The following is a 25,877-nucleotide window of genomic DNA, read 5'->3' as shown; positions in this document are numbered from 1 at the left end:
TGTCGACAGGGTCAACGCTGTGGGACAGCACCCCAGAAATCGGGAAGACATCAGGAAGCGATGGAACGACCTACGGGGGAAGGTGCGTTCCATGGTATCCCGGCACAACATCGCCGTGCAGAAGACTGGCGGAGGACCCCCACCTCAACCCCCACAATTTACAACATGGGAGGAGGAAGTCTTGAACATCCTGCATCCTGACGGCCTAGCAGGAGTCGGCGGAGGAATGGACACTGGTAAGTTGAAGCTTCACTACTGCTTCCCCCCCACCTGCATGCCAAATCATACCCCAACCCTCACCCCCATCCTCGAACCCCACCCTCACCCCCACCCCCATCCTCACCCCCACCCTCACCCTCACCCCCACCACCATCCTCACCCCCACCACCATCCTCACCCCCACCCCCAGCACACCTATTCCCTGCCAATGTCTCACCATCACAACCCACACATCCCAAAACCTAGGCCTGCATGCGTCCACTAAGCATGGACACCCATCACCAAAGCATGCCCAATGCATATACACATCCCCCCCACAAGCCACCCTCACCAAAGCCCCCACACACGAATGCCAGCACTTGGGGACACGGGAACCCACAGATACACCCATATGCCACACATTGAAACTATAACCATACCTCTATACCCCTGCAGGACCCGACCGCCAACACACCGCCACGGAGGGCCCAGAATTCTCCACACCCCCCACCCAAGAGGCCGTCAGCGATGACAGCAGCTCTGTCGACCTGGACACCGATGACCAGCCCGGACCATCGGGGACCTCTGGACAGTCGGTTCCCCTCAGACAGCCACAGGCCACCACAGACCCAAACCCCTTTGGGAACACCAGCACAGCTCCCACCCAGCGGGCCCATGCCTCTGTCTCCAGGGCACGTCAATCTGCGGTGTGTCTACCACTACAGGGCACCCAGGATAACCCACCACCCCAACAACAACAGGGACCTGGGGGCAGTGGTAGTGGGCACACCGGCCAGGGGGCAGAGGCCCAGGGAAACAGGGCAACTCGGAGGGCAGCTGTGCGACAGGGGGGGGACGGGCCCAGGGAACCCACTCTCCACGAGGCCCTCACCACCATCATGGGAGCATACAACCGCTCCCAGGAGACGATGGCGACGGTACTGGCCCGGTTCCAGGAGATCCAGGTACTGCAGGAGGAACACTATCGGGGGTACAGGGAGGACATCAGAGCCCTCACCTCCACCCTGGTTACCATGGTCGGGCTGCTGCAGGACCTCATCAACACCAGGACGGACACTCAACACCAACAAAGGGCCCCTGCCACTAGCCTGGACCAAGAACAGCCAACCACCTCCGCCGGCGCTAGTGGTCAGGAGGCCCCCGCACAACAGCAGCCCACCAGACCCCCACCTCCTGCAGGAGAAGAACCACCCCGCAAGAGGGCCCTGAGATCTCGCAAGAAGACAGAGTAGGATGTCAAGACCCCCGCCAGCAAAGGATACCACCTGATGTCATCCCACTGTCCCACATTGTCACCCTGTCCATCCTTGAACTGCCCATGCTCCATCTCTCCACAGGCCTCTGGACAATGCACCTGTATGACTGTTACTCTGGACTCTGCCATGGACATTCCTTCACCATAGCCCCCACCCACTTGAAACCACCCATCCCATTTTGAGCACTTAAATAAACACCCATTTAGCACAAAACTATCTGGAGTCTGGCTGTGATTTCAAAATATTGTAATTGACATGACATTGCAAATATGTCCTTGTACATAGTGAAGTCAACAAACAGCTGCCACAAAGCTGTAGTCCATGGGGAAACGAAGCACAGGACTTGTAGTGGGGACCCCAGATCTGAAATAGGGAGGGAAAAGCCACAACTCAGTCATCATACACTGGGGCAAATAGACAGGCAGCAGAGATGCAGGAGAGTAGTTCACATTCACTAAATTATGTTTGAATTGTTACCTGTGTCCTATTGGAAGTACTGTTCAATGATTCTGTCCCTGTTGTCTGTTTCAGCCCCGTCGTCTTCCTCCTCGTCACTCTCCACAGGTTCCACAGCTGCCACTACACCACCGTCTCGACCATCCTCCTGCAGGAAAGGCACCTGGCGGCGCAAAGCCAGGTTGTGAAGCATGCAGCAGGCCACGGTGATGTGACACACCTTCTTAGGTGAGTACATTAGGGATCCACCTGTCATATGCAGGCACCTAAACCTGGCCTTTAGGAGGCCAAAGGTGCGTTCGATCACCCTCCTAGTACGCCCATGGGCCTCATTGTACCGTTCCTCTGCCCTGGTCCGGGGATTCCTTACTGGGGTCAGTAGCCACGACAGGTTGGGGTACCCAGAGTCCCCCAATAGCCATACACGGTGTCTCTCTAGCTGTTCCATCACGTAAGGGATGCTGCTATTCCTCAGGATGAAGGCGTCATGCACTGACCCAGGGAACTTGGCATTTACATGCGAGATGTACTGGTCAGCCAAACACACCACCTGGATGTTCATGGAATGGTAACTTTTTCTGTTCCTGTACACCTGCTCCCTGTCTCTTGGGGGAACCAAAGCCACATGGGTCCCATCAATGGCACCAATGACGTTGGGAATATGTCCAAGGGCGTAGAAATCACCCTTCACTGTAGCCAATTCGCCCACCTCAGGGAAAATGATGTAGCTCCTCACGTATTTCATCAGGGCAGACAACACTCTGGATAACACCTTCGAAAACATGGGCTGAGACATCCCAGAAGCAATTCCCACTGTTGTCTGAAATGACCCACTTGCCAGGAAATGGAGTACTGACAGGACCTGCACCAGAGGGGGAATCCCTGTGGGTTGGCGGATGGGGGACATCAGGTCGGGCTCCAGCTGGGCACACAGTTCATGTATAGTGGCACGGTCAAGCCGGTAGGTCAGGATAATGTGGCGTTCTTCCATTGTCGACAGGTCCACCAGCGGTCGGTACACGGGAGGATTCATCCGTCTCCTCGCCAAACCCAGCGGACGGTGCCTAGGAAGGACAACATGGAGCACAGAGTCAAGCAACCCACAGGTACGTACTCACAGCTTGCACAGTAAACGATTCTCTATGCAGTGAATGGCGTGTCTGAGTGGCTATGCAAGGCCTAGGCCTGTGTGACGCAGTTGAAATTGAGCCATGTGGACCCTCGAAATGGCGGCTGCCTGACCTGTGAAGTGTGACAATGGGATGTGAGGTCAATGCGCTGGCGTGGCACACCGCGGCGGTCGGCGGGCGAAGACCGCGGCGCGAAGCAGCATTGGTTAACATTGAAGCCTATGGGTTTCAGGAGCCAATGGCGAAGGGCGCCGGCGGTGGCGGGACGCACCGCCGCGGTACGCACCGCCGCGGACGTGACCGCCATTTCCTATCTACTTATCCACTTGCGACTTGAACTTTCACAGGAGAGGACCTATACTGCAAGTGTTGCTGTGACCTCGGTCTGGAAGGGACAATGGCTGCTGCGACTGGGGAAAGGGCCCCTGCCTTCACTGGAGAGGAGTTGGAGAAACTTGTGGATGGGGTCCTCCCCCAGTATGCGCTACTCTACGGTCCTCCAGACCAACAAGTGAGTTTAATTCAATATGGATTTGGGGCCACTGGCTGGCTTGGGGGCCTGGCGGGGGGCCTGGCGGGGATGGGGGGCATGTTGGGCCTGGCGGAGGGCCTGGCGGGGGGCCTGGCGGGGATGGGGGGCATGTTGGGCCTGGCGGGGGCCTGGCGGGGATGGGGGGCATGTTGGGCCTGGCGGGGGGCCTGGCGGGGGGCCTGGCGGGGATGGGGGGCATGTTGGGCCTGGAGGGGGGCCTGGCGGGGATGGGGGGCGTTGGGCCACTGGCAACGATAATGCAGACAAACTTGAACGTGGTATTTCTCCCTCCCTGTACGTGTCACATAGGTCCGCGCCCATGAGAAGATCGGGATTTGGCGTGCCATCGCCAAGGAAGTCCGGACCCTGGGGGTCCACCATCGACGGGGCACCCACTGCCGCAAGAGGTGGGAGGACATCCGCCGCGGGACCAAGAAGACCGCTGAGTCTCTGCTGGGGATGGCCTCCCAACGTAGGCGGGGTGCCTGCCGTCAACTGACCCCCCTGATGTTCCGGATCCTGGCGGTGGCCTACCCTGATTTGGATGGGCGCGTGAGGGCAGCACAGCAGACACAAGGGGGTGAGTACAAGCATCATCTACTCTGTTGTCGCGCAGTGGAGGTGTCTGGGTGGGGGAGGAGGGCTGTGGGTCCCCCTAGGCCAGGGCGATATCTGTAGGCTGGGCACCCCCGTAAGCCCCTGTGTCCCCAGCCACCACCCTCAGTAGTGTGTCAGTACAGCCATTTCTGGGCCGTGTCATCCATGGGTGCAGTTGTCAACTCTAGGCGTGTAGGGCATGTTCCACGGAATGCGTAGCGGACCCCAAGTGCGCAACTTAGTGCAGGGGGCATCTGTGTCTGTCATGTCCGCTAACTGTACCGGTGATCCATGTACTCAAAATCTCTTTATTTCTCTCTCCCCCCCCCCTTTTTGTTTGTCCTTCTGTGCTTGTGTGCATCAGCATCATCAGGCGGAGGAGAAGTGGCATCGGGGCAGGAGGGAGCTGCATCTCACATGGCCCAGGAGGGCCATGCCACAGAGTCTGACTGGACCAGTGAGACGGAGGGCGAGGGGAGCTCCACGACGGGGACGACTGGACCCTGCAGCGACACGGACACGTCCTCGGAAGGGAGCTCCCTTGCGGGGGTGGCACCATCCGTGCCCCCCGCCATTACAGGTACAGCCGCCACCCAGCGCACCATCTCCGCCCTCCCAGCAGCCCCTCAGCGTTCGCCCCGTGCCCGCTCTGCCAGGAAGCCGGGCATCTCCTTCGCCCCAGGCACCTCAGGCCCTGCCCCTGTTACCCCCGCTGCCCTCAGTGAGGAGGTCATTGACCTCCTCCGAACGCTCATTGTTGGGCAGACTACCCTTTTGAATGCCATCCAGGGGGTGGAGAGGGAGGTTCATCGCAGCAATGCGTACCTGGAGGGCATTCATTCGAGTCAGGCTGCCCATCAGCGATCGTTCCAGGCTCTGGCCTCAGCACTGACGGCAGCCATTGTCCCTGTCTCCTGCCTCCCTCTACTAACTCCCTCCTCCCAGTCTCCTGTTCCTCTGCCTGTCCCACCCACACCATCAGACCAGCCTGCACACACCTCAACACCCAAGAGCAGCTCATCCAAACATAAGCACCACAGATCACGCAGACATTCACACAAGCAACATTCCGATGCAGACATGCCAACAGTCACTACCACCTCTGTGACCCCCACCTCCTCGTCTCCCTCCTCCCTCCCTGTGACGTCTACACTCACACCTTCATTCACCTCACCATCAGCCAGTGTTTCCATCACCAGCATACCCTCCACTCCAGTCCGCACACGTGCAGTCACCACCCCCACTGCCATTTACACGTCCCCTGTGTCCTCTCCCACTGTGTCTGTCACCCCCTCTTCCACACCACACAAACGCAGCCACCCACCCACCCAACAGCCATCCACCTCACGACAGCCTCCCGCTCCTGCACCTGCACCCAAAGACAGCAAACTTGTCTCGCCTACAACCACATCCTCTCCCTCCACTCCCATACCCACTGTACCTTCCACTCTCCATTGTCCCAAGAAAATCTATCTCTCTACTGCTACCTTCTTTCCTGACCCTGAGCCCCCCCTCCTTCTCGTCGGGGTAAAAAGAGCACCTCAGCCACCACCAGCCCTGCAGCCCCCTTGACAAGGGTGCAGGGGTATTGGAGCCCACCAGCCCGCAGGTCTGGATCTTCGCCCAGCAGCAAGGGGACAGCCAGCCCACCCCCTGGGAAGAGGAGCAGAAGGCGGAAGGGCCGCCGCCGGAGCCCGGATTCGATATCCCCCCAGGACACTAGCCAGCCACCGTCAACAGCCACAACTCCAAAGGGAGGAAAGGGCCACAGACTCCCGACTAAGGAGGGCAAGGGCAGCAAGGCGGAGAAGTCAGGCAGCAGGCCTGCTGCCCATGGAGGACCTGTCGCAGCTGCCCAGGAGGAGCCCGCAACCCCCATAGCCGCTGCCCCGGGAGGAACCGGCACAGCTGCCCCGGGAGAGCCCACCACCCCCATAGCCGCTGCCCAGGGAGGACCCAGCCCAGCTGGCCAGGAGGGCCCCACCACCCACAGCCCAGGTGGGCATTGAAGGAGCACCATCCCCGCTGCCCAGGAGGGCACCACCAGGCAATGAGCAGTTGGCCATAGAATGGCCGCCGTCTCCAGCACCGCTCCGCTGGGGCCCGCCGTCTCAAGAACCGCTGAACTGGGCCCTTCAAGGCAAGAACCGCTGAACAGGGCCCCGCCGTCTCCAGCACCGCTCCGCTGGGGCCCGCCGTCTCAAGAACCGCTGAACTGGGCCCTTCACGGCAAGAACCGCTGAACTGGGCCCTTCAAGGCAAGAACCGCTGAACTGGGCCCCGCCGTCTCCAGCACCGCTCCGCTGGGGCCCGCCGTCTCAAGAACCGCTGAACTGGGCCCTTCACGGCAAGAACCGCTGAACTGGGCCCTTCAAGCCAGGAACCGCTGGCCCTTTGACAGACGTGGCAGGGCAGGATCTGTCTCGGGCAGGGCTGCAGGATGTCCTCTGGCCAACATGCCTCCTCCAGTGGCAGTGGAGTCTGTTATGGACTGCTTGGACTGTGGCTTTGCTCTCCCCAGGATGGCCCAGTGGGCAGGCCACCCACTGTATGGACTGTTTGGACTGTGGCTTTGCTCTCCCCAGGATGGCCCAGTGGGCAGGCCACCCACTGTATGGACTGTATGGACTGTGGCTTTGCTCTCCCCAGGATGGCCCAGTGGGCAGGCCACCCACTGTATGGACTGTGGCTTTGCTCTCCCCAGGATGGCCCAGTGGGCAGGCCACCCGCTGTATGGACTGTATGGACTGTGGCTTTGCTCTCCCCAGGATGGCCCAGTGGGCAGGCCACCCACTGTATGGACTGTTTGGACTGTGGCTTTGCTCTCCCCAGGATGGCCCAGTGGGCAGGCCACCCGCTGTATGGACTGTATGGACTGTGGCTTTGCTCTCCCCAGGATGGCCCAGTGGGCAGGCCACCCACTGTATGGACTGTTTGGACTGTGGCTTTGCTCTCCCCAGGAAGGGCCAGTGGTCATGGAGTCCCCTCGTGGATCTGGCGTCGTGTACTCAAGTGGCTGAGGTGCCCCCCCTTCCCTTCCCCCTGAGGTGCCTGTCCTTTTTTCTTTCTGATGCCCCTGCAGTGTTCTCTCCGTGGAGTTCTTGTCGTGGGACTGGGCCTTGCCCCTTTGCTCAGGACCCCTGTGGTCCACGGACAGTGGTTGGACTACATTTAGTAGATGTATATATTTTGTACATAGTTTATTTATTTATTTGGATTACTGCTGTCCATTTTTCAATATATCTGCCCGTTTGAGATCTCTTCTTTTGGTCTTTGCGTAATTTCGGAAGGGGGGGGTTTGTGGGTTGTGACAGTGATCTGTGGGAATGCATTGATGTGTGTGTTGTAGTGGGTGTGGGTGGGTGGGTGTGTGCCGGTAATCTTTGCCCTCCCCTGTGTCGTAGGAGCAGTACTCACCGATGTCTTCCGCGCCGCCGGGCGTGCTCCTGGTACAGGAGCAGGTATAGGAGTGCGGGGATGACCTGCAACTCGGGTTCCATACTGCCGGAATCTCGCATGGTGTATGTGGAGGTGAGCGTTTTCCCGTTCGTAGACTGTTTCCGCCGTGTTTTTATCGGCGGTGCTCCCACCCCGGAAAAGGTGGCGGATTGGTGGGTCGTGATAGGGTGGGCGGTACATTGTCGGCCGCCTGGCTGTTGGCGGGGACCGCCGCGCTGTTTGTTTGTTCCGCCGTGGCGGGCGGAGTGTTAATGCGGCGGGCTGTGTTGGCGGTTCCCGCCAGGGTCAGAATTGCATATTTTGGACCGCCGGCCTGTTGGCGGGTTGGCCGCCGCTTTATCACCGACCGCCAGGGTCAGAATGAGGGCCATAGTGTCAATTGACTTTCTGGGCCGCACAGAGGGGCGGGTGCATGAAGCCACTATGGTCTCCTTTCAAAATAAGTTACTAGCACAACCAGTAATGAGACAAAAAGATATCTTGGCAGTTTGGGGGATAAAATTATCTTTACCCCACAAGACGTGTATCCAGAACCGTTTGTGCTGGTAAAATCCAAAATAAAGTGACCCCATATGATAGGGGGGGATCAAGTATACTCAGTTCTCAAATCGGCAAGAGGCAGGATGGAAAAGCCTGAGGAGAATCACCATCATCTACGCCCAGAGAAAAATGAAAGGGGCATACAAGTAAATGTAGGTTGGTTATCAGAGGCACTACATGGGAAATGTAGGACATGACATATATGGGAGTAAGGCTACAAATAGATGGTATGACTTGCTATCCGTTACTTCATGGATTATTAATGGAGTACAAACCAAGTTGCAGAAGAAAGATATAGCCTTGTCATTAAAAGGAAGTCAGATAATATGCCTCCAGGAAACATGGACGCTTGAACCTTTTGATATAGTAGGGTATGCCAGTTTCTACAGTTCCGCAGTTAAAATAAAAAATCAGGGGCGACCGATCCTAATCTCTAATAAAGTTAGCAATCTTTATTGAATAGCATTCAAAACTAAAATAGTTCTGATACCTTTAGGAAATAATAATATTTTGGTGTTACAGCTGAATAATTGGATAAATGAGACAAACACTCATTATATATAATAAATGTGTATATTCCTCCAATCCTATCTGAGCTATGCAATGTGATAATGGCCTTGTTACAGGAGCCAAATCTACCAGATATAATAATAACAGGGGACTTTAATATGGATCTGATGCACCGTTTCCACAGCGAAGACCAGACAATCCAGCAAGACTATATATGGTCAATTCCTCCCCCCAAAATGAACAGGGACCCTATAAGAAAAACACATGATAAAGGGGCAAACACCTTAGTAAAGGACTTGGAGTCTTTAGGCATGAAGAGTCCTAAATGGGAGGTTTCATTCCGATTGTCCAACGGAGAGGACTTATTATTCGGCAAAGGCATGCTCCATAATAGATTATACAATCGTAACGATAACTCTCTGGGATAAGGTAAAATCTTTTAGTATCAATAAAAGTCTGAGTAGTGACCATGGGCAGCAAAGAATCGTGCTTTCAGCGCAAGTACAACATCATCAAGATTAAACTACCTTATGGCAAAAAAGGGGAATCCAAGTTTTCCAAAATTTTTAGAGTAGTCTTGTTAGGGAATACTTCTTTTAAACTCAATTATGTTTCATGGTGGAGCTTGAACAGAGTGGCTAAAGTTGTAAAAAAATGTGGTGGAAAGTAAAGCTGAAAGTAATGTGAACTATTATAAGGATGGGAGTGATATGTCTGTATCTTCACAATGTTCTTCTGCAGATCCAGATGCTCTCTTTAAACCAGAAGAATCCACTTGTGAAGCAGGTACTGATGGTAACAATGAGGCACAAATGAACTTTGAAATCACTGAAACCAACTAAGTTATGTCATTATGATTTATCATAATTACTTTGTTGAAAGAAGGGAGGTGAAGTAGTATGTGCACTTTTCTTCCATATAGTATGGTGCTATCTTGTAGTTAACCTTCACTTATACTATGATGTATAAGGTATTCAATGTTTCATTAGTTATATGATGTATTACTCCATCCTTTAAGTTTGAAGGTGGGTTTTGGAATTCTTTGGCAGCAACATTTTCCAGGGGTTGTGGAGCCTGCTGGACGTATTTAAGGTTGTGGATCTGTTACTGGAATACATCTTAAGGAAAACCTATTTACCCTCCTCTGAATCATCGTATTGAGCATATTATGCCACTCACTACACCTACCTATACAGGAGCCCTTTCTGTCTCTGCAGACAGAGAGGCAAAACAGGATCCACAACTGCTCAACGGCCACTATACTTGTCTTCAACAGAATCTCTATTGCAATGAATGGGTGTTGCCCTGTACATATTTGGCCCTGGAAGCACTCTTTAGGTAGACACATATGTCTGATGCACGAAGAAAATAGCTATATGATGTGCACAAGTGAAACTACATGTATCATAAATGACATTTCAGATAACCAATGTCTGCTGAATGACAACTGACAATATCCAATGGTTGGGGGAGCTGGGGAGCTGCACTTTTGCCCTGTTTATCTTTGGTCGTCATGTTAGGGATGGGTCCTACAGCTGCCTCTAGTCCAGACCCAATAAGGAATGGCTTAAAGGACATGTATTTAATTTTTACCTATTTGGAAGATACCAAATATTTTTCAGCCAACACATATATAATGCAACTCAGTGAAAAACCTACATTCTTCCTGCATCTCAGAACGAATATTTCTTTGCTCTGCCTTGTGCTCTTCTTCTTTAGCTCTGATTTCTGTAACAAGACGGTCAACATGATTTTTATACTCCTAAAAATTAAACATCAGACAGTACAAAAAGTATTTATGCTTCTTTTTTGTCTGCAATATTACAACCTACAGCATAACAAATGCATGCCTATTTGGACTGAATATATTATTTGCAGCACAGTGATTTATCATTTCATATTAATTAGTTGTCATGATTATTTTGGTAAAATATTTTGAAGCTTGATGAGTTCCAAATTACTGAACAAAACAAAAATATTAATCCATACGAGGCTATAAGGTTCTAATGTCCACTTGCGGAATTAAAAATTAAATGGACTGGGGAACACTGACTGACTCGTTGTTACATTACCTCGTGGCTCCCTGAATGCAAGAGCTTGACTGAAATGAATCAAAAAGATGAACAACATAGTGTGGAACCCTCTTTTTTTCCAAACACGAACATGGGCAATGGAAATTTGTAACCCTGATACTGGGTAAATAATGTTAACATATTAACACACACACACACAGATATGATGTTGGGTCACTATATCTGCACCACCTCCAATTGCTGACATCAGTTGTGTGCAGATAGACACAAAGCAACTGAAATCAGAATATGCAATGTGCAGACTTCCACATTGGTATCTTATTAAAGGACATTGTCTCTCAATTCCACAGAATAGGTAAGAGGATGGTTCAATCAATCAAGCAATCAACTCGGATTTGTAGAGCAATGCTAATCACCTGCAAGGGTATCCAGGTGCTGCTGTGATCAGTTCCTGCTGGGATCAGTTGAAAAGCCAGGTCTTGAGTCCCTTTCTGAATTCCAGGAGCAAGGATGATTTTCGGAGGTGGAAATCATTCCAGGACTTGGCAGCTAGCTAGGAGAATGAACGTCCTTCACTCCGGCTTCAGCGGATTTGGGAAGAGTGTGAAGGATGCAGGTGTCTTGAGGGTTTGAGGTTCTGTGGGAAATCTGTGGTTAGAAAGAGTCTCTACCAGAAAAGCATTACCAAAGGTAAACAACATATTCTTCTGATAGATACTTCTAACCACAAATTCTTCATGTTGTGAATAGATACCACGCAAGATCAACTCCCCCAGAAGTGGGTCTGAGGAATGGGGCAAAACCTGCAAGACAGATCTGTCCAATTGCCCGTATATCCTGACCGGCTATCCAGGCAGTAGAGCCTTGTGAATATGTGCAGGGACGTCCATGTAGTAGCCTGGCAAATGTACAGAACTAACACACTATGTGCAGGTGCAGTTGTAGCAGCCTTTGTTCGGATGCAATAAACCCTCAAGCCTCCAGGAGCTGCTACTTGGCTAGCCCATTGCAGATCTTGATCAATACCAGAATAAATCTGGAGATGGTTCTCTTTTGTACTGCTTTAACTTAGTTCCTTGTCGGTTCTCTATGATCAGATCATTATAGAAGCTCAGGACCCTCTTAGAGCTGAGACAATGGGTCCGCTCTTCCCCTTTGGGGGAGAGGAATGAGGAGTTACATTGAAAGTTGGCAAGGTGACGGATTGCTCTATGTTGAACAGAGAAGGGCTAAACTACCTTGGCCAGGAAAGCCACTTTTGTCCGGAGGACTAGTTTGTCCGGGAAGAAAGATTTGTATGGCCCGGGGACACTCCACCAGGAGCAGGCCTCTCAAATATGAGGCGCATGGCCTCACAGAACTCCTGAAGTTGAGTAGGGGTCGCTCTGGTTTCGAGAAACTAGCAGAGGCGCGGTGATGGTCCAGGGGCTGGCTCAGCCACGGAGCTAGGCCCCGAATACCAACTCCGCCGACTGAAGAGGTGAAGTCCAAGCACTCTTCGACTTCTGAAGGTTCCTCTTGCGGTGTGCCTTACTCAATGCTCTATGGATCTCTGCGACCGCTCTGGGGACCTTTCTCTCGACCAGGATTGAGAACGTAATGGCATTACACATCAAGCCAACAGGAGCTTGAGGGCTTGCTCCCTCAAGGCCTTCAAGTACATGCCGCAGCAACCAAAGCAGGCCTTTGGTCGTGGTGGCACTCAAGGCACCAAAGGCAAGACTAAATGCTAGCTCTTCCTGCACAACAGAGCCTGGTGTTCATTCGCTCGCCTGACCTATGTTATGGCGATGGAAATACTGTCTTCATAGTTAGTAGGTAAAGAGGACAGCTGTGTATTAGTTTGGAAGGAGTGCACACAACTTAAGTGACTACCTAAGTAAGGTTCCACTGCAGTATCACATTTGGCAGGAACATGTGGTCCAGCCCCTTCAGAAAATGCGTAACACCAGGTGACTTGAAGGATGGCTGATCAGGTAACGTAATTAATCTAAGCTCCTATTTTGTGCTATATAACGCTTTAAAGTTATATAGCATGTAAGTGGGTGAGGTGACCTATCCATTTCTTTTGGAAACCTGTTGTTTACTTAAGGAGCAAACAAGTTATCCACTTTATTTACCTCAGTGCTTGGTATGTGCTATATCCTTGTCGGTAGGTCATGCTTAGGTTACCTCTCTCTCTCTCTCTCTCTTTGTGTGAATATACAGATATATATCCTTTAACCATTTTTAAACAAAAGAACAAACTGAACAGGAGAAGATCCAATAAGCGTGCATTTAGAAGTTGAATTTTCAGCAAGAACACCAGACAAGGATAAGTTACTTAACTGTAAATCCTAGTTCTCTTCCAGGGGTATCCTGATCAAAGTCATAAACACAGAATATTCCTGCCCACGTGTGGGGACCCCATAGCATATACAAACACGCTTTGTGGATGGGCTCAAAAGGAGCGGCAATAAGTCTGGACAAGACCACATTCAATTCTCATGGAGGTGAAGGTGTACGAATTGGTGGAAAACCCTTTTTCAAGCCCCCTAAAATTACATTGGTATTGAAATTCTCTACTAAACTATTATTTTTCATATATTTCACATATATATGCATGTGTATTTGTATATGCTTAGGGGCCCCCACACGTGGGCGGGAATATTCAGTGTTTATGACTATGGATGAGGATCCCCTGGAAGAGAACAAACTTTTCCCAGCTTCCTGTGTAAACAGATTCAGAAAGTAGATGCCTAGCTGCTGGGATGACAGCGACCACTTTGATGAAAGATTTAAAGCTAGTTGCTGTTCAATTTCCACCCATGGAGGTGGTCGTTGTGCAGGCTCAGGGGTAAAACTCTGCCCTGTCGTTGTGACAGAAGGTCCGGAAGAAGCAGCAGTCCGATCGGAGGACATGTGCGTATGGCCAAAAGATCCGAGTATCACACCCTCCTTATCCAGTCTGCAGCCACTAAGAAGAATGGAGCCTGGTTGGGATCTTTTTAAGCACCTGTGGCAGGGCAGGTAGGGGTGGAAAGGTATACTGGAATCCTGTACCTCAATGTAGGTGAAAGGAATCTCCAAGAGAGAGCTGCTCTGGGAACTCCAACACGCAGAAGCTTGGACTGTGTGCATTCTTTGTGGTGGTGAATAGATCAAGCCAGGATTCTCTTTGTTTCTTGAAGGTGCCCTGTGCCACCTCCAAGGGCAACTGCCATTCATGACCCTATGTTGGCAGGGTTTGACCGGCCTGGCGTTTAAAGATCCTGCCAGGTGCTAGGAGACTGAGGAATTGGCCTTATCGTTAAGCCACTTTCACAGGCACAGGGCCTCCTGGCAAAAGACCCATGACCCCATGCCATAATGTTTGTTGCAATACCACATTGCAGTTGTGTTGTCCATAACAATCTGTACCCGTTCTCCTTTCATTGTCTGGAGGAACACTTTCAGTGCCAAGCGGATCTCTTGTAATTCCAGCAAGTTAATGTAGAAGGGAGTCTCTGCCGGAGACCAGAGTTCTTTCAGCTCTCTCTCTGTCTCCCAGATGGCCTCCCCCATCCAGAAATGATACAGCTGTTGGTAACTCTGGGTGGGGTAGGGAGAAGAGGCTGCCGCCAGTCCAGATGTGGTTGCACAGGCACCACTGCAGATACTGTACAGTCTCCTTTGACACTTGGATGGATTCTGACAGGTCACCTTGGTGCTGAGCCCACTGAGACTTCAAATCCCGATGCAGAACCCACATGTGCAACCTGGCATGGTCCACAAGCAGGGTGCAGGAGGCCATGATGCCTCAGAGACGCTCTCACTGAGGACAAGGTCAAGGGTTGAAACATCGGGATAGCAGCCCACATGCCCTTGACTAGTTGAGGTGGAGGCAGGGCCTGGAAGAGCACCATGTCCAGGATGTATCCAATGAAAGAGAGCTGTTGTGAAGGAATCAGGTTTGACTTCCGCATTTTGATGAAAACCCCAATGATGTCAACAGGGAGGCCATTGTCTAGAGGAGTTTTATGACTGCCTGAGACGAGTCAGCCTTTTAAAGTCAATCATCAAGGTCATGGGAAGACTAGAATATTTAAACTCTGTAGGTGGCTTGCAACTTGACTTGAAGTGCACTGGTAAGGCTAAAGGGGAGCACGGAAAACTGAAAGTGTTCTTGGCCTACTAGAATCCACAGTTAACGTCTGTGGGACTGCAGGAAGGCAGTATCAAAATATGCATCCTGCAAGTTTTAACTCTCGTTGCAGATGGCTTTCCTGTTCATCTTGGCACAGCAGAGACATGGCTCAAACACCACACACAGAGGTCCTGAGTGTAAGTCGTTAAAGTTTGTAGGTCATGGTCAGAGGGTAGTCTAAACCCTGTCGCTTTAGGACATACCTTCACATTGTACAGTGTTTTACAGAAATAAAATCTCTGTCAGATGTGACAGGATTTAAGAGCTCCAAAACGGGTTGGGAGATGTGCATAGAAGAACGAGTTACTTACCTTCGGTAACGACTTTTCTGGTGGATACATTAGCTACCTGTGGATTCCTCACCTAATGAATACTCCCATGGCGCCAGCATTCGACGGAAATCTTCTTCCTAGTCTCTGCACGCCGACGAGGACGTCACTCTAGCCCACGCGACGCCGTCTGACGTCATACAGGCAATAAGAGGTCCTCGACGACGTGCCGACGTCAGTACCAACATTTTTTACGTGCATGAGAACAACAACCCAGTGCAATGAAAGAGCAAGGCAACATCCCATAACATTGTAAAATACACAACATTGCAATAAAATGGCTGTAAATTTAATATAACTCTCTTTTTTTTTTTTTTTTTTTTAAACCAACAAATATATGCAAATCATGTATATACACAAAGATATATACATATATATATACATATAAATATACACAAGTATCCATATATACAACATCTATTGCAACCTTGAAGACCAAGAGGAGCGCACTCAAGGATTACTTGGTAAGACCAGAAAGGCAACGGGGAGGCGGGTGTCACCGTGAGGAATCCACAGGTAGCTAATGTATCCACCAGAAAAGTCGTTACCGAAGGTAAGTAACTCGTTCTTCTGATGGATACAACTACCTGTGGATTCCTCACCTAATGAATAGAGTCCCAAAGCAGTACCACTCCCGGTGGAGGGTGCCTGTATGGTCAAACCAAGAAATCCTGCAGCACTGACCGTGCAAAATGGCCGTCCCTTCTGACCTCGTTGCGGCCTTGCAGATGTCGACCACAGGAACACCTCTGGCCAAGGCCGTAGTGGCCGACTTAGCTCTGTTGGAATGAGCTCTAATGCCATCAGGAGGATCCTTCTTTGCCAAAGAGTAACAGATTTTAATGCAAAGAACAACCCACCTGGAGAGTGTTCTCTTGTGGACTGCCTTTCCTCTCCTCTTGCCCACGTATCCGATGAACAGCTGATCCTCCAGCCTGAAATCCTTTGTTCTATCAATGAAGAAGCTTAACGCCCTCTTTGGGTCCAATCGATGTAATCTCTCTTCCTCCTTTGAAGGATGAGGCGGAGGATAGAACGTGGACAAAGTAATTGTCTGGGCTACATGGAAGGGTGAAACAACCTTCGGGAGGAAAGCAGCCTTGGTCCTCAACACCACCTTATCCCCATAAAAAGTTGTATAAGGGGGTTTTACCGATAAGGCCTGCAACTCACTCACTCTCCTTGCAGATGTTATAGCCACCAGGAAGACTGTTTTAATAACCAAATACCTTAATGGGCAAGAATGCATAGGCTCAAAAGGGGACCCCATAAGGAAAGTGAGGACCAAGGACAAATCCCATTGAGGCATCACAAATGGTTTTGGAGGATATTTATTTAGAAGACCTTTCAAGAATCTGAGAACAATAGGGGATTTAAATAACGATGATTGATCTGGAAGACAAATGAAGGCTGACAGGGCAGACAAATAACCTTTAATGGTAGCCACTGCACAACCTTTCTGCGCTAGAGACAGAGCAAAAGACAAAACATCTGACAGATGAGCATGTAAGGGATCAATCTGTCTCTCTCCACACCAGATAACAAATTTAGACCACCTATTAGCGTAGATAGATTTAGTGGAGTGTTGCCTGGCCGCTAATATAACATCCACTACATCAGGCGGGAGAGAGAAGGAACTCAGGTTGCCCCGTTCAATCTCCAGGCATGTAGGTGTAGACTCTGGAGGTTGGGGTGTAAAACCTGCCCCTGCGACTGCGAGAGGAGGTCTGCCCTGAGAGGGAGACGGAGCGGAGGGCACAGCGAGAGTTGGAGAAGGTCGGAGTACCACACCCTCCTTGGCCAATCCGGTGCTATTAAGATGACTTGGGCCCAGTCTTGGCGAATCTTCCTCAACACTTGAGGAATCAAGGGTATGGGGGGAAACGCGTAAAGCAACTGGTCGCACCAGGTTATCAGAAACGCGTCCCCCAATGCTCCCTGCACCGGATACTGGAGGCTGCAGAATAACGGACAATGCGCGTTCTCCCGAGTGGCAAACAGATCTATCCGAGGAAACCCCCACATCTGGAAGATTAAACGGACTTGATCTGGATGGAGACGCCACTCGTGGTCGGCCGAGAAACTGGCGACTGAGACTGTCCGCACGTACATTCAAGACCCCGGCCAGATGATTTGCTACCAAGCAAATCTGATGGTCCTTTGCCCAGGACCATAGTCGAAGAGCTTCTCTGCAGAGAAGGTACGACCCTACTCCTCCCTGTTTGTTTATGTACCACATCGTGGTAGTATTGTCCGTCAGGACCTGTACCGACTGACCACGAAGGGAAGGGAGGAAGGCCTTGAGAGCCAGACGTACAGCCCGTAACTCTAACAGATTGATATGAAACCTCTGTTCCTCTGGAGACCAAAGTCCTTTGATCTCCAGATCCCCCAGATGAGCTCCCCACCCTAGAGTGGAAGCATCCGTTATGACCGTGGCCACTGGTGGCGACTGCGCGAACGGCTTTCCTTGCGAAAGATTGTTGCACGCAATCCACCACTTCAAGTCCACAGCAGCATCTCTGGAGATCTTGACCGCACCTTCTAGATCTCCCTTGTGTTGAGACCACTGCCTTCGGAGGCACCACTGAAGAGCCCTCATGTGCCAGCGAGCATGCGTGACCAACAGTATGCAGGAGGCAAACAGACCGAGCAGACGAAGGACCTTGAGGACTGGAACTACCGCTCCATTTCGAAACATTGGAACCAATTCCTGAATATCTTGAACCCACTGAGGCGGAGGAAAGGCTCGATTCAATGTTGTATCCAGTACTGCCCCTATGAACAGGAGGCGCTGAGAGGGTTCCAGGTGAGATTTGGGCACGTTCACCGAAAAGCCCAGGTCGAACAACAACTGGGTTGTTGACTGCAGATGATACGACACAAGCACCGGGGACTTGGCTTTAATCAACCAGTCGTCCAAGTAAGGGAATACTGCTATCCCCTTCCTTCTGAGCTCTGCCGCAACCACTGACATCACCTTCGTGAAGACTCGAGGTGCTGAAGTAAGACCAAACGGGAGGACCGCAAACTGATAGTGCTGCGACCCTACCACAAACCGGAGATACTTCCTGTGCGACTTGAGTATCGGGATATGAAAATAAGCATCCTGCAAGTCGACAGACACCATCCAATCTTCTTTGTTCAACGCCAAAAGCACCTGTGCTAGGGTCAGCATCTTGAACTTTTCCTGATTGAGGAACCAATTCAAGATCCTCAGATCCAGGATCGGTCTCAACCGACCATCTTTCTTGGGAATCAGGAAGTACCTCGAGTAACAACCTTGACCCCTTTCCTGCTCTGGAACCAACTCCACCGCGCCCTTTGAAAGGAGGACTTGAACCTCCTGTTCTAGCAACAGGAGGTGTTCTTCTGAACAATAAGATGGGCGGGGCGGGAGGGGGGGCGGAAACTCCCGAAAGGGAAGGGTGTAGCCTTTCTCCACAATACTGATAACCCAAGTGTCCGTTGTAATAGTCTCCCACTTGCGGAGAAAATGCCATAATCTTCCCCCCACAGGAGAGGAGTGAGTGGGAAATGGTGGAAGCCTAAGGCTGCTTTCCCTGCTGCACCCCTCCAGAGGACGAGGAAGAGGCAGAGTGCTGTTGAGAGGCTCCTCTGGTGCGGGCCCTACCTCTCCCTCTAAATGATCTATAGGGGTGAGAAGAGGCGGCTTGCTGGAACCTCCCCCGAAAGGAAGAGGAGGAAGAGCCACGCCCAAATCCACGAAACCTCCTGAAAAATCTGGAAGAGGCAGAGGAAGAAGGAGCTTGCAGCCCTAACGATTTGGCTGTGGCCCTGCTCTCTTTAAATCGCTCCAAGGCCGAATCTGCCTTTGCTCCAAACAGTTTGTCCCCATCAAACGGGAGGTCTAATAGGGTCGACTGTACCTCCGCAGAAAACCCTGAATTACGGAGCCAGGCCTGTCTCCTTGCCACCACAGCCGTGCCCATCGCCCTAGCCACCGAGTCGGTCGTGTCCAGTCCAGACTGGATAATCTGGGTTGCGGCAGCCTGGGCGTCTGAGACAAAATCCAAGAGTCCCTGGGGAAGCTCTGTAAAAGAAGATGAAATATCATCCATAAGAGCATGGACATATCTCCCCAGAATGCAAGTTGCGTTGGTGGCCTTCAACGCCAAACTGCAAGAAGAAAATATTTTCTTGGATTGCGCATCCAGTTTTTTGGAGTCCCTGTCTCCTGGCACCGTCGGGAAGGATCCCTGCTCTTCCAACAGACGGAGAGCACGCCTCCTTGAATGTAGTCTCTGCTCAATGCGCGGAGTCGACATGGCCTCTGCCGAAGTCGAAGATCGGCGCCGATCTCCAGAAGCATCCGACGCCGCATCCGGCACCGCAGACAGCTTCGGCGCCGATGAAGGAACAGGACAAAGGGATCTTGGAGCCGATGGACCCACCGGAGTCACAGGACGAAATCCCGACGTCGACGGGATGGAAACATCCGGAGCCAATCCCTCTGAAGCCACCGGAGCGGCCACCGACACCGGCGCCGAGCCCACATTCCCAAAAGGAAGAAAGGGCATAAAGGGTGCCGGCCGAAGAGGTGCAGGATCACCCAATGAAAAGGCCAAAGGCCCCGAAGGACCAGCCGAAGCACCTCCTGGATCCATCTGCTGAAAGATGGTATACATCGCATTCAGAAATGCGGTACTATCGGCTCCAGGGGCTGGAAAAGCCGGATACTGGGGTGCCTGGGGTGCCTGGATCGAAGGCGACCCCGACGCCGGTCTCGACGTCCGCGACGCCGGAGACAGCACAAGAGGCTGCATCACCTCAACCACAGACGCTTGTCCAGGCGAAGTCGGTGACGCCGGAGAGGGCAACGGCGTCGATGGATGCGCCGTGACCGTGGGACTGACCTCCCAAGTCCTCCGACGTCGAGCCGAAGGCGACCTCGAACGAGCCTCCTTGCTTGAATGACGCCGTGAATCTCTACGGCGCCGGGAGTCTCGATGACGCCGATGAGACCTTGGCGAGGAAGACTTCTTGTGATGTTTTTCCTTTCTCTTCGACTTCGCCAGGAATAATTTAGCCTCACGTTCCTTGAGGGCCTTCGGATTCATGTGCTGACATGAATCGCAAGTCACAATGTCGTGATCGGAGCTCAAGCACCAGAGACAGTCGGAGTGAGGATCTGTAACGGACATCTTGCCCCCACACTCTCGACAGGGCTTGAAACCCGACTTTCTCTGAGACATTGTTACCTCAGAGAAGAACTACGCAGCAGAAAACACACTGTAACCACTAAAGTAACAGTAGCTCCCTCGAAGATAACCGTTTCGAATGCACGGAAAAAAGGGAACTGACGTCGGCACGTCGTCGAGGACCTGTTATTGCCTGTATGACGTCAGACGGCGTCGCGTGGGCTAGAGTGACGTCCTCGTCGACGTGCAGAGACTAGGAAGAAGATTTTCGTCGAATGCTGGCGCCATGGGAGTATTCATTAGGTGAGGAATCCACAGGTAGTTGTATCCATCAGAAGGAGCTAATATCATCATACTGTGGTAGCTCAGATATAGGGGCCCGTTAGCATAGTCGGGCCGGGACAGACCCAACCTGGAGTTGCATGAAACCACCTACTGACACAAGAGAGAAGTGCTATGAAAGTTTTCAGTTACATTCTGGTGCTGGCAGAAATTCACAATGTGAGGAATCTGGGATTAGAAGTCTTTATCAGAACTGCACTTTAAATGTGTTTTAGGAGAATTATTTTTTTTTAATTGCATTTTCACTTTAGAAGGATTAGCATACCCCTCAAGTGGAATACGTATATCCAAGGGTTACATAAAATAAGATACCATTGCAGAGTAATTCGAGACTAAGGAAAAACAAGACATATACATTACCAAATAAAATACATACAAAGCAAGAAAATAACAATTGTCTGAAGCCCCCGCTTAGAAGACCCAATATAAATTGAAAAAACACTGAAATAGCCGCCCTCTGGTATTAAGCAGCCTTAAGTATCCCCTTTTCCCTTTCACTTTCAGTGCAGCAGACTTTAGTTCATAAGTCTGCATTGTGACTAACCAGGTGTACGGAGTGTGCAGAAGCTTGTTTCTCCAATCACGTGCCAGACTAATCCTCGCAATAATGACAGAAGAGCCGGCATATTGCTCTGAAAAGTCTTCAATTTTCTAGAAAGCATTATATTCAAAATATTAAATTGCACATGAATCCTGCGGTTATGAGAAAGCCACCTTCCAAATTTCCGTCCAATACACCTAAATGTGAAGGCAACTTGCAACCATAAGGGCAATATTTGACGCCAGCACCCGCACCTAGGGCAATAAAGCAATGCAATAATAAAGCATGAAAGCAATGCAATAAAGCAATGGAATAGTCTTGTGTTGCTGTAGCTTAAGCCAGGCCGTTTTTAAAGGAGTAGAAGATATTGTAAAAGCTTGATCAGTCATGGGGCTAGCTACCACTTGCCCCAACATTATGAAGCCAATTTCTCCAGATCATATTCCCTGAGCTGACTGAAACAGGTGTATAATCCCTGTAGGAAGTTGGCTCTGTATGCACTAATTCAAAGTAAGGAATAGTATGCACAGAGTCCAAGGGTTCCCCTTAGAGGTAAGATAGCGGCAACAAGAGATAATACTAATGCTCTATTTTGTTGTAGTGTGGTCGAGCAGTAGGCTTATCAAAGGAGTAGTGTTAAGCATTTGTTGTACATACACAAGCAATAAATGAGGAACACACACTCAAAGACAATTCCAGGCCAATAGGTTTTTGTATAGAAAAATATATTTTCTAAGTTTATTTTAAGAACCACAGGTTCAAGATTTACATGTAATACTTTAAATGAAAGGTATTGCAGGTAGGTACTTTAGGAACTTTGAATTAGCAAAATAGCATATACAGTTTTAACATAAATCACATATAGCTATTTTAAAACTAGACACAGTGCATTTTTCAACAGTTCCTAAGGGGAGTAAGAGTTTGTTAGTTTTTGCAGGTAAGTAAACCACCTATGGGGTTCAAGTTTGGGTCCAAGGTAGCCAACAGTTGGGGGTTCAGAGCAACCCCAAAGTTACCACACCAGCAGCTCAGGGCCGGTCGGGTGCAGAGGTCAAAGTGGTGCCCAAAACGCATAGGCTTCAATGGAGAAGGGGGTGCCCCGGTTCCAGTCTGCCAGCAGGTAAGTACCCGCGTCTTCGGAGGGCAGGCCAGGGGGGTTTTGTAGGGCACCAGGGGGGGGCACAAGTCCACACAGAAAGTACACCCTCAGCAGCACGGGTGCGGCCGGGTGCAGTGTGCAAACACGTGTCGGGTTTGTAACTGAAATCAATGGGAGACCAAGGGCTCTCTTGAGCGATGCAGGCAGGCAAGGGGGGGCTCCTCGGGGTAGCCACCACCTGGGCAAGGGAGAGGGCCTCCTGGGGGTCACTCCTGCACTAGAGTTCGGATCCTTCAGGTCCTGGGGGCTGCGGGTGCAGAGTCTTTACCAGGCGTCGGGATCTGAGAAGCAGGCAGTCGCGGTCAGGGGGAGCCTCGGGATTCCTTCTGCAGGCGTCGCTGTGGGGGCTCAGAGGGGGCTACTCTGGCTACTCACGGTCTTGCAGTCGCCGGGGAGTCCTCCCTGAAGTGTTTGTTCTCCACAAGTCGAGCCTGGGGCGTCGGGTGCAGAGTGGCAAGTCTCACGCTTCAGGCGGGAAACGCAAGTTGTTTCAAAGTTGCTGCTTTGTTTCAAAGTTGCAGTCTTTGGTGAACAGGGCTGCTGTCCTCAGGAGTTCTTGGTCCTTCTAGAGCAGGGCAGTCCTCTGAGGATTCAGAGGTCGCTGGTCCCTGGGGAAAGCGTCACTGGAGCAGTGTCTTTAGAAGTGGGGAGACAGGCCGGTAGAGCTGGGGCCAAAGCAGTTGGTGTCTCCGTCTTCTCTGCAGGGTTTTTCAGCTTAGCAGTCCTCTTCTTTTTAGGTTGCAGGAATCTGAGTTCCTAGGTTCTGGGGAGCCCCTAAATACTGAATTTAGGGGTGTGTTTAGGTCTGGGGGGTTAGTAGCCAATGGCTACTAGCCCTGAGGGTGGGTACACCCTCTTTGTGCCTCCTCCTGAGGGGAGGGGGGCAAATTCCTATCCCAATTGGGGGAATCCTCCATCTGCAAGATGGAGGATTTCTAAAAGTCGGAGTCACCTCAGCTCAGGACACCTTAGGGGCTGTCCTAACTGGCCAGTGACTCCTCCTTGTTTTTCTCACCTCTAAGGTGCCCTCTGGGGTGTATGTTACAATAAAATGTACACTGGCATCAGTGTGCATTTATAGTGCTGAGAGTTTGATACCAAACTTCACAGTTTTCAGTGTAGCCATTATGGTGCTGTGGAGTTCGTGCATGACAGACTCCCAGACCATATACTCTTATGGCTACCCTGCACTTACAATGTCTAAAGTTTTGCTTAGACCCACGCACACACAACACCCTCCTGTCGGATGCCCAACTTACCTTGTCCGGTGAGGAGGTAGTCCGACATGGAACGGGAAGGGGCGCTGCCACCATCGTCAGCACTCCGCCCGCAGGACATTAATGGTCTTAATATGGCTGGCGGTGTCCTTCTGGCAGGGCGGTGCAGGTGATAGCAACGCCATTGCGCCACCACCCGCCAGCATGGCTACTGACTGATATCCACCCAAAGTGTGCCGGAAAGCTGGCAGCAACCATTATATGGAGGGTGGAAGACTGCCAGCACTGGCGGTCTTCTGACGCCTGTGGCTTTGCCAGTCTCACTCAGAGACCACCAAAGTCATAATGAGGGCCTATGTTTCCTGAGAATATTGATTGCCTTTCAATTTAGAAAATCTTGTATCTGGAGATATTAAAAAAAATAAAACTTTTGGTCGGGAGAGGAAACTCCTCCTGTTAAGTCTGAAAATGAACAGACTGATAGTTTTTACACTCAGTGTATGCTATTGCTGATAAACACAATCGTGAAAACTAGATGGAAAAGCTTTGTTTCTATATACCAATACATATAAATGAATTTGACTGAGGATTCATTTTTGCCCAAATCTTTCCAAATGAACCAAGCATCCTGTATCATCTTAGATTGAACCCTCTTGAAGTAGTTGGGATCAAATCTAGAGAAATAAGCACACGCTTCTGTCCCCACGTCGATTTCGTAGATGGGTATTAACATTGCTAGCCATGGACTACAAGACAGGCCGAAAATACTGTTGCAAGTCCGGTAGATACTAGCCACTCTTCCTGTGAGATTTCAGCCATTTAATGGCATGTCTGGCTCGCTGATATCCCCAGGGAAAGCTACTAATGGCAGAATACAATCACTTAAAGTAAGAATTAGGAACACGGAGTGGTATAGCACCGAACAAATATGAGAACTTCGACAGTACATTCATTTTAAAAATATTGCACCTGCCTATCATAGAAACAGGAAGCGGATGTCAAAGTCTTAATGTGCGATGGTTTTTGTAAGGAGAGCCTTGTTATTAAGTTTAAGAAGTTCTTGCATATCAGCTAAAATTTCAATGGCAAGATAAGTTGCTGAGGAGGACACAAGCATCATTAGTGATATTAAGATAATTCAATGTGTGTCTTGTTCTTGTTCATCTTAAATACAGACACCTTAACACGTTCAAAAGCTTATGGCAACATCCGGAACGACATTAACTGAATATAAAGCCACCTCATCCGCATAAGCAGTAGCATGCAATTTGACACCACTAACCACAAAGGGTGACAGTGACTCATGGGTGCGAATATAGGATAATAACAGCTCCAAATAGATTAAAAAAGTAACAGTGAGAGAGAGGGCAACCCTGCCGGAGCCTCGTTGAACCTGGAGTGCCTCGAATATTGATCTGTTAATAGCTACTCTTGCTTATGGTTTCTGATACAAACTGCAGATGCAGTGCAATAATTTTACACCAAACCCCATTTTCATCATTACTGCCCAAAGATAAGATCAGGAAACCCTATCAAACTCCTTCTCAGCAACGAGGAGGAACATACCGGTTGATCTGCGCAGATTATTTGAAGAATCAAAGGCGGCAAACGTCATATTAGTAGGAATTGTAGTATTGATGACTGAGTCGAAACCATGCTGCTGCATATTCACAACAGATTTTACACCCCTCCCAATCTAAGAGCCAGAAACTTGGACTAGATTTTTGCATCAACATTAATCAATAAGATTGGCCGCTATGTGTCTTTTCTCAGAGGAGGCTTGGCTTCCCTTTTTGAAGGAAAACAGCTATAATGGTGGACTTTCATGATTCTGGGATTACATGCCCTAGATCGACACTGAAAAATTAAAGCAAGAATAGGAACCAGGACTTCTGAAAACATGTATAACACTCATAAGGGATCCCATTGTGGCCTGCCGCTTTACCCAGAGGAAGTGAGAGTCACTTCTTTAAATTACTTGGGTGTAATTCCACCTTCAAGTACTTCAGATTGTGAGCGGTCAAGACAGGGTATTTTAGTGAGCGATAGATACTTCAAATTTAGCTCGCTATGATAATGATAATCCAGTTTTTCTGCACAAAATTCCATAAATAAAATTGTTCAAGAATGACAAGTGAACGAGGAGTCTCCTTTTCTAAATCACCTTTAATAGTCAATGCGGTTCTGATTTTCCTTCTTCTTGATTCTGAAGGCTAAGATCTTACTGATC

This window comes from Pleurodeles waltl, chromosome 1_1 (assembly GCF_031143425.1).
Source record: "Pleurodeles waltl isolate 20211129_DDA chromosome 1_1, aPleWal1.hap1.20221129, whole genome shotgun sequence".
In the NCBI taxonomy this organism is placed as follows: Eukaryota; Metazoa; Chordata; class Amphibia; order Caudata; family Salamandridae; genus Pleurodeles; species Pleurodeles waltl.
Note: the sequence above shows the minus strand (reverse complement) of the source record.